General features: G+C 37.3%; 1 long non-coding RNA gene across 1 annotated transcript; it reads right to left on the reverse strand.

The window, feature by feature from the left end:
- Positions 1 to 2852: 2852 nt before the first annotated feature.
- Positions 2853 to 6553, reverse strand: LOC144229309 (uncharacterized). Its single transcript, XR_013334448.1, has 2 exons — positions 6493 to 6553; positions 2853 to 3031 (listed from the first exon to the last, which is right to left on the reverse strand). It is a non-coding gene; the product is annotated as an uncharacterized LOC144229309 (long non-coding RNA).
- Positions 6554 to 8163: the final 1610 nt, after the last annotated feature.

An 8163-nucleotide genomic window follows, 5' to 3' on the forward strand; every position in this document is an offset into this window, starting at 1 on the left:
AGTTTCAGGTGTGCAATATAGTGATTCAACAATTTTACACATTATTCAGTGATCATCACCATGAAAATACTCTTAATTCCCTTCATCTATTTTACCCATCCTCTCCTACCTCCCCTCTGGAAACCACCAGTTTGTTCTATATATTTAAGAGTCCATTTTTCTGTTTGTCTATTGGTTTTCTTTGTTTTGTTTCTTAAATTCCACAAGACTAAAATCATATGATATTTGTCTTTCTCTGACTAACTTATTTCACTTAGCATTATACCCTCTAGACTCATTGATGTTGTTGCAAATGGCAAGATTTCATTCTTTTATGACAGAGTACTATTCACATCTTCTTCATTCATTTTCTATGGATGGACACTTGAGTTGCTTCCAGAGATTGGCTATTATAAATAATGCTGCAATAAACATAGGGGTGTATATATCTTTTCAAATTATTGTTTTCTTTTTTTTTTGAGTAAATACTCAAAGAAAATTAATTACCAGATCAGATGGTAACTCTATTTTTCATTATTTGAAGAGCTTCCATACATTTTCTAGAGTGGTTGTACAAATTTGCCTTTCCACCAATAGTGCATAAAGGTTTTCTTTTTTTTTTTTAATTTCACATCTTCTCCAACACTTGCTGTTTCTTGTGTTTTTGATTTTAGCCATTCTGAAATGTACATGTGAGATCTCACTGTGGTTTTGATTTACATTTTCCTGGTGATAAGTGACGTTGAGCATCTTTCCATTTGTCTGTTGGCCATCTATATGTCTTCTTTCGAAAAATGTCTGTTCATGTCTTCTTCCCAGTCTTTAATTGGATTATTTGGGGGGGGGTTGGTGTTAAGTTGCATAAGCTTTTTATATTTTTTGGATATTAACCTCTTGTTGGATATATCATTTACAAATATATTCTCCCATTCAGTGGGTTGTCTTTTTATTTTGTTGATAGTTTCCTTTGCCATGCAAAAGCTTTTTATTTTAATGTAATCCCAATAATTTATTTTGTTTTTGTTTTCCTTGCCAAAGGAGACATATCTGGAAAAATGTTGTTACAGCCAGTGTTGAAAAACTTACTGCCTGAAGTCAATATTTAATTTGCATCCCATGTATGTGTATAAAACAACTGTAGGGGGTGCCTGGTGGTTCAGTTGGTTAAGAGTCTGACTCTTGACTTTGACTCAGGTCATGATCTCACAGTTCTTGTGTTTGAGCTCAGCATTGGCTCTGCACTGACAGCACAGAAATTCCTTGGAATTCTCTCTTTCTCCCTCTCTCTCTGCCCACTCCCCACGCATTCTCTCTCTCTCCTGCTCTTTCTCTCTCTCAAAATAAATGAATAAACTTAAAAATTATAGAAGAAATACATGTCATAAGAAAAAGATATTAAATACTGTAGGAAATTAATGGAAGACTGAGTAAACAATATATGTTTGGAGGCCACTCTCAAGAAAAACAGGTAAGATTTACAAAGTTATCTTTTTGCATTACAGAATATGGATTTGATGAAGAGACAAATATGATGAATCCCAGACATACTTTTAAGAAAATAGCAAGTTTTTGCTGTTCTAGATCCTTTGGTTGAATAAATCCATAGCACAGCCCAGGACAGCCCATAGATTATCCAGTGGTAGAAATAAGAGATATAAGAACCCAGAAGATGGCCTAGTGAAGCAGAGATAGATGGCAGTTGGCATCAAGGATGAGAAGGGATAAGATTCCATAAAAAGTCTGTAATTTAAATCACTAATGTGCTAGTTTCCTATTGCTGTTGTAACAATTTGCCACACATTTAGTGGCATAAAAGAACACATTTACTGTTACACTTGTGAAGGTCAGACGTGTGATAAGATTCTCATGAGGCTAAAATCATGGTGTCAGGAGGACTTGTCTTTCTGGAAGCTCCAGGGGGAGAATCTGAACAAATTCCCTGTCTCTTCCAGACACTAGAAGCTTCCAGATTTCCTGGGCTTGTGACCACATGACTCGAGTGTCTGCTTTTGTTGTCACATCACTGCCTCCCCCTTCAATCTTCTTGCCTTTTACTTATGAGAATTCAGTGATTACATTTTGAGCCCACCCAGCTAATCTAGAATACTCTTCCTTTCTCAAGGTCCTTAACTAATTCATATGTGCAAAGTTCCTTTTGCCACATACAGGACCATATTCATAGGTTCTGGAGATTAGTACATGAACATCTTTAGAGCTGTTATTCAGCCTGCCACAGGAGATTATTTATATAGAATTTATTCTAGTTACGAAATAAATAACCAAAATATATATTTACATATCTAAGGTATTCCTATAAGTTCTGGAAAAGGGGAACATGGCTCTTGAAAATAGCTTATACGTTACCTGGGAGAATTCATAAGCTGTTGCGTTCATGGACTACAAGGGCTATATTTCTTCTAGACACAAATGCTTCCCATAGAAACATAGCATTGATGTTACAGATGTTGGAGATTTTTTTGACATCTTTTAAAGGCAACTAGTTCTTTTTTGAGCAAAATCCCCAAGCAGAGTGGAGGTGGTTTAATACGCGGGCAAAAGATGTTGCCACCACCAAGCTTCAGCAAGACCAATCTGCTGTCTTGTTGTTTCCCACATCTATAAGCATGTTACTTTGCCACACTTTTCAACAGATGAAAGCTGGAGCCATATGCAATGAAACAGGGACTTTTAAAATTACTATAGCCACCAAGTAATGCAGCAGCCTGTCCTACTGCACGTTTGTATGTAAGTGGAAAGGGAGCCATAGAAAAGAATGATAGCTTCATTGCTGGGAATACACTTTTTAATTTAAATGTTAATTTCAGTAATAAAAAGACTTACTGATATCAATATTAAAATAAGCCAGAATCCAATCCACTTTTGATAAATATTTTATCTTCCTTATAACACTTGATAGCTGAAGTGATGGTTTTATTCTCTTATTCAATATGAGTTAATTGGTGTCCAATATGTGCAAATACATTGTACTTGGTGCCATGGATACATCAGTGAACAAGGAAGTCATGATTCATTTCCCTATGGAGCTTCTGTCCTAGTTTGAAGGCAGACAAACAAACATACCAAAACAAACTGTGATCAAATAAATGTCTGTATATACAAATACATATATTGTTAGAAGTCATATTATTAAAACTCTTTTGCCATATTCTCTCAGGTGAAAAAAATTAAGTTGCTAGGATTATTTAAGGCATTAGAATTCAACGCTTGATTTTTTTCATCCAATAAGCATGAAATTAAATCTTGCTCTCTGTTCATTCTTGTGAATTACCAGTCTTAAATTTTAGTTCCCTTTTTGATGTTTCCATTTTAACGGGAAGGCTTTTGTCACTAAAGATTCCCAAACCACAAACAGTTGCCTTTTCCCAATTTTCTACCTCTCAGAAAACAATACCACAGTTAGCCAGTAGTTCAAGATAACAACATAATGGTCATCCTTGAGCCCCACCCTCTCTCTCTTTATCTAATTTTTTAATTTCTTTTTTTTTTAAGTTTATTTATTTATTTTCAGGGGGTGGGGAGGGAGAGAGAATGAGAGAGAGAGAGAGAGAGAGAAAATCCCAAGTAGTCTCCACTCGGAGCTTGAACTCACAAACTGTGAGATCATGACCTGAGTGGAAACCAAGAGTCAGACGTTTAACAATCTGAACCACTCATGTGCCCCTCTTTTCTTTATCCTTCATATTTGTGAGCAAGAAAGTTCAGGAGGGGAAGAGATGTCAAATTGTTGATAGTGCCCAGGTTAGTGTCATCATTTCTTCAACTCTGGGGTGAGTGTGCTGGGCACACCTAAGATGGCGATGAAGGCTGTGAAGGTAGAAAAGGCCCTGCATATTTCTTGTTTCAAGGAATTACAACAAGATGAATAAGCAGGAAACTGAACTAGGATCAGATACTCAAAAAAGTAGACCAATGCGTGCATCTAGAAAGGATTTTAAAAAAAAAAGAAATTGATGGAGAGGAGGTAGAAGTTAGAAGAAAATTGGGAGGAAAAAAAAGAATGAGGTGCAAGTGGGTATAGCTGGGGGTGCTTAGTGTGTAATTCAGACAGGCTAAAAAATGAGTGGCTGAAAGCACACAGACTCTCCAGTGATAGGGCACTACATTCTAATCCAGAATTTTCTACATGTAGGGGCACCTGGGTGGCTCAGTTGGTTAAGCAACCAACTTGATTTCAGCTCAGGTCATGATCTCATGGTTTATGGGATTGAGCCCTGCATCAGCACAGAGCCTGCTTGGGGTTCTCTCTTTCTCTGCCCCTCCCCTGTGCTCTCTCCCTCTCTCTCTCTCTCTGAAAATAAAAATAAAAACTTAAGAAGGAAAGAATTTTCCACTTGTAGCCTTATTTTTCTCATTTCATCATCAAATAGGCATTAAAACACTACTTTTCCTAAAGAATTACTCTGTCAGCATTTAATAAAATTATCAAATGGGATATTGTATGCGAAACATTTTGTATGTAGTTCATATCCAGTTGTCACCAGAGGGGGCATAACTGTGGTGCCAGTAAATCTTAGGCTTTGAGAAGCCTCACCTGATGGGCCTTTACACCTCCTTACAGAGGTGTTAGTAATGTGTTCATGTCATATTTTGGACACAAATTGCGAGAGTAAGGGTGTCTTTTGAAGGTCTTCTATTTCTTTGCGTCAGACTACCTTCTTATACATTTCCCTTGTTTCAAAGTGTTCTTAGGGCAGTGGTAGGGAAGACCCTCACAAAGGAATATGAGAAAACAGACTATCTCAGAAGTACTAGACACAAAGGAAAATAGATTCCAAGAAAAATGTAATGAGGCAAATTGAGGAAAGGTAGGAAAAAAGTCAGGAGAATGAAAACTAGAGAAAAGAGGGACTAAGAAGTCAGAGAAAAAGAGGTTATGAAGGAAGCCTGGAAAAGAAATTCCAACATACACATCAGTGTCTTTGAAGAAGAAAAGTAAGCAAATAAATAAAAAAAAATCCATCATACCCAATGTTCAAAACTATAATCCAATAAAACATTTTTGAAAATAGGTTATTGAAAGAGTTCATTTGAGAAAATTGGCTTGGCAATAGACTCTTGGACTTTTCATAGCAAAACTGTTAGTCTTCAAGGATTAAGAAAAACAATCCCAGAGTCTCGGGGGGGTGGGGGGAACAATTTATAAATGTCAGGAAATTAGGCTGGCACTCAACTTGTTAAGAATTGACTATAGAGCAAAGGGACAGTAACACAGCATTTTCAAGAAACACAAGGAAAGAGAGCATGGACCAAAAATGTACTTCCCAACCAAGCTGTATTTTAAGTATTGAGGCCACAGAGGAGCAGTTTTGAATACACAATAACTCAGGGAATATGAAACACCCCAACCTTTCCCAAGGATTCTACTATATGATGAGTTTCATCATACTAAGAGATAACTGGAAAATTTTTCAGCAAAAAACGGTTGGTGGTGAGCACTGAACGCATTCAGTTGTACAATTCTGACTAGAATAAGGATGCCAATGTGGTAGGAAAAAGCCAAATAAACATTCTGTGTTCTGAAGAAGTGGAATGAATGCAAGTAAAGAATAGGGGTAAAAAGTTACATGAAGCGGGAAGTAAAACATAACAGATAAACGTAGGGGAAGGGAAGGAAAAATAAGAGAAAAGCAGAGAGGGAGGCAAACCATAAGAGACTCTTAAATATGAAGAACAATCTGAGAATTCCTGAGGGGGGAGGTGAATTGGGGGGTGGCTTAAATAGGTGATGGGCAATAAGGAGGGCACTTGTTGGGATGACCATGTCTAAGTGATCAATCACTGGATTCTGCTCCTGAAGCCAATACTACACTGTATGTTAAATAACTTAAATTTTAAAAAAATTATAGACAGTTTGATAGTTAACCTGTGGGGGTCAAAGCACACTAGTTAAAATGGACAAATGGACAAATCCATAAAATGGACAAATCATATAGTAAAAGATTATGGAAGAAAGTAGGAGATTAAGACAGTACAGTACAGTTTAAATACAAATATATCCACTAGAGAAAGGAAGGAAGGAAGGAAGGAAGGAAGGAAGGAAGGAAGGAAGGAAGGAAGGAAGGAAGGAAAAAAGGAAGGAAGGAAGGAAGGAAGGAAGGAAGGAACTTTCCTAAATCCACTTCCTAGACATTTGAAATAGAGCAAAAATAATAACACCACCTAAAGAAAGAAACTTTGTAAATACTAATATATATAGTAATTGAATCATAAAATAATAGGAGGGGGGAAAATGTTTCTGCTTCTGATGAAGCAAATTACAAAACAATGCTTATGTCCATCTAACAACTCAAATAAGTCTGAATAATTTATAAAAAAAAAAAATGTATGTTTTCCAACCCCCCCCCAAAGAATCAAAGACACAAAAACTAATGAATCAGACTTCAGAAAGTAACTTGACCTTAATAACAAAGAAAGAAGAGCTCTTGTATGGCAGAAACTGGGGTAAAAAAAGGGACAAGAAGAACATCAGCTTAATACATAACAAGTTGTTACCGTTGCATTGGGTTGGTAGGACAACTTGACATTTCATGACAGGTCTGAGAATGCCACCTAAATATCTCTCAAGNGGAAGGAAGGAAGGAAGGAAGGAAAAAAGGAAGGAAGGAAGGAAGGAAGGAAGGAAGGAACTTTCCTAAATCCACTTCCTAGACATTTGAAATAGAGCAAAAATAATAACACCACCTAAAGAAAGAAACTTTGTAAATACTAATATATATAGTAATTGAATCATAAAATAATAGGAGGGGGGAAAATGTTTCTGCTTCTGATGAAGCAAATTACAAAACAATGCTTATGTCCATCTAACAACTCAAATAAGTCTGAATAATTTATAAAAAAAAAAAATGTATGTTTTCCAACCCCCCCCCAAAGAATCAAAGACACAAAAACTAATGAATCAGACTTCAGAAAGTAACTTGACCTTAATAACAAAGAAAGAAGAGCTCTTGTATGGCAGAAACTGGGGTAAAAAAAGGGACAAGAAGAACATCAGCTTAATACATAACAAGTTGTTACCGTTGCATTGGGTTGGTAGGACAACTTGACATTTCATGACAGGTCTGAGAATGCCACCTAAATATCTCTCAAGGTTATAGATTTCCATGAAATGCCTCTTCCCAGTCACCGGGTAGCAGGATTGCACAACCCTCATTGCTTGTGAATCCTTTGTTTAGTAGAAAATGGAGTGTTCTTTCTTCTTTATGATGTTCATGGAACCCTTTTCTCAAACCAGCTGATTATGTGATTTCAGCTATAACAAGCCTCTTCTCTTTCTTTCCTTTTCTCAGTCACTGTTTTCCATTGCCAACCCTTTGACATGGGTCTTAATTTCCCTGTGGCTGCTTCACAGGAGTTCTGTGAAGATTCAATGAGATATCACATGGAGTTTCCCCACAGTGCCTGACATATACTACAGGCTCAACAATTACTAACTACAGTAATGGTTATTAGTAGAGATCATCTTTTTTCCAAGTAGGAGCAGAGAGGAGCATTCTTTAAACCCTTCCACTACCTCTTCACAATCTATACTTCGAGTTTCTGTCCTTCCCCAGCAGGGAGCTTCCCAACTGCCATGATTTTCCTCAAAACCCCACAAAGCCTGTTTGCAATTTCTCTTCCTCTCTGAAGCTCCTTGTAGGGGAAGAGCCTGACCAGGAACAATTGATCTGTATTAGGAATAAGTAATTTTGTATGAATAAAGGGCAACAGAAAGGTTGAGGTTACTTGAGGAATAAGCTGTGACTGTTTTTCTGCTCACAGAGAAAGTTTTGATTGTTTAACTACTTTATGAATATTTACAGCATATCATTATCATTGTCATAATCTCCTTCCCATCAACCTAGGGTGAGTTGGGAACAAGCCTTGTTTGATCTTCCCATTTCCTTCCTCTTGTTTTGATTCTCTCTCCCAGCATTCTGCCATTCTGCATTTCTTTTCTTTTTTTAAATGTTTTATTTATTTCTAGCAGAGAGAGAGAGAGAGAGACAGCATGAGCAGGGGAGGGTCAGAGAGAGAGGGAGTCACAGACTGAAACGGGCTCTAGGCTCTGAGCTGGCAGTCAGCACAGAGCCCGATGCGGGGCTTGAACCCATGAACCGCGAGATCATGACCTAAGCGAAAGTCGGACGCTTAACCAGCTAAGCCACCCAGGCGCCCCTCTGCATT

Source organism: Crocuta crocuta, unplaced genomic scaffold, assembly GCF_008692635.1.
Source record: "Crocuta crocuta isolate KB4526 unplaced genomic scaffold, BGI_CrCroc_1.0 scaffold516, whole genome shotgun sequence".
NCBI classification, from domain to species: Eukaryota; Metazoa; Chordata; class Mammalia; order Carnivora; family Hyaenidae; genus Crocuta; species Crocuta crocuta.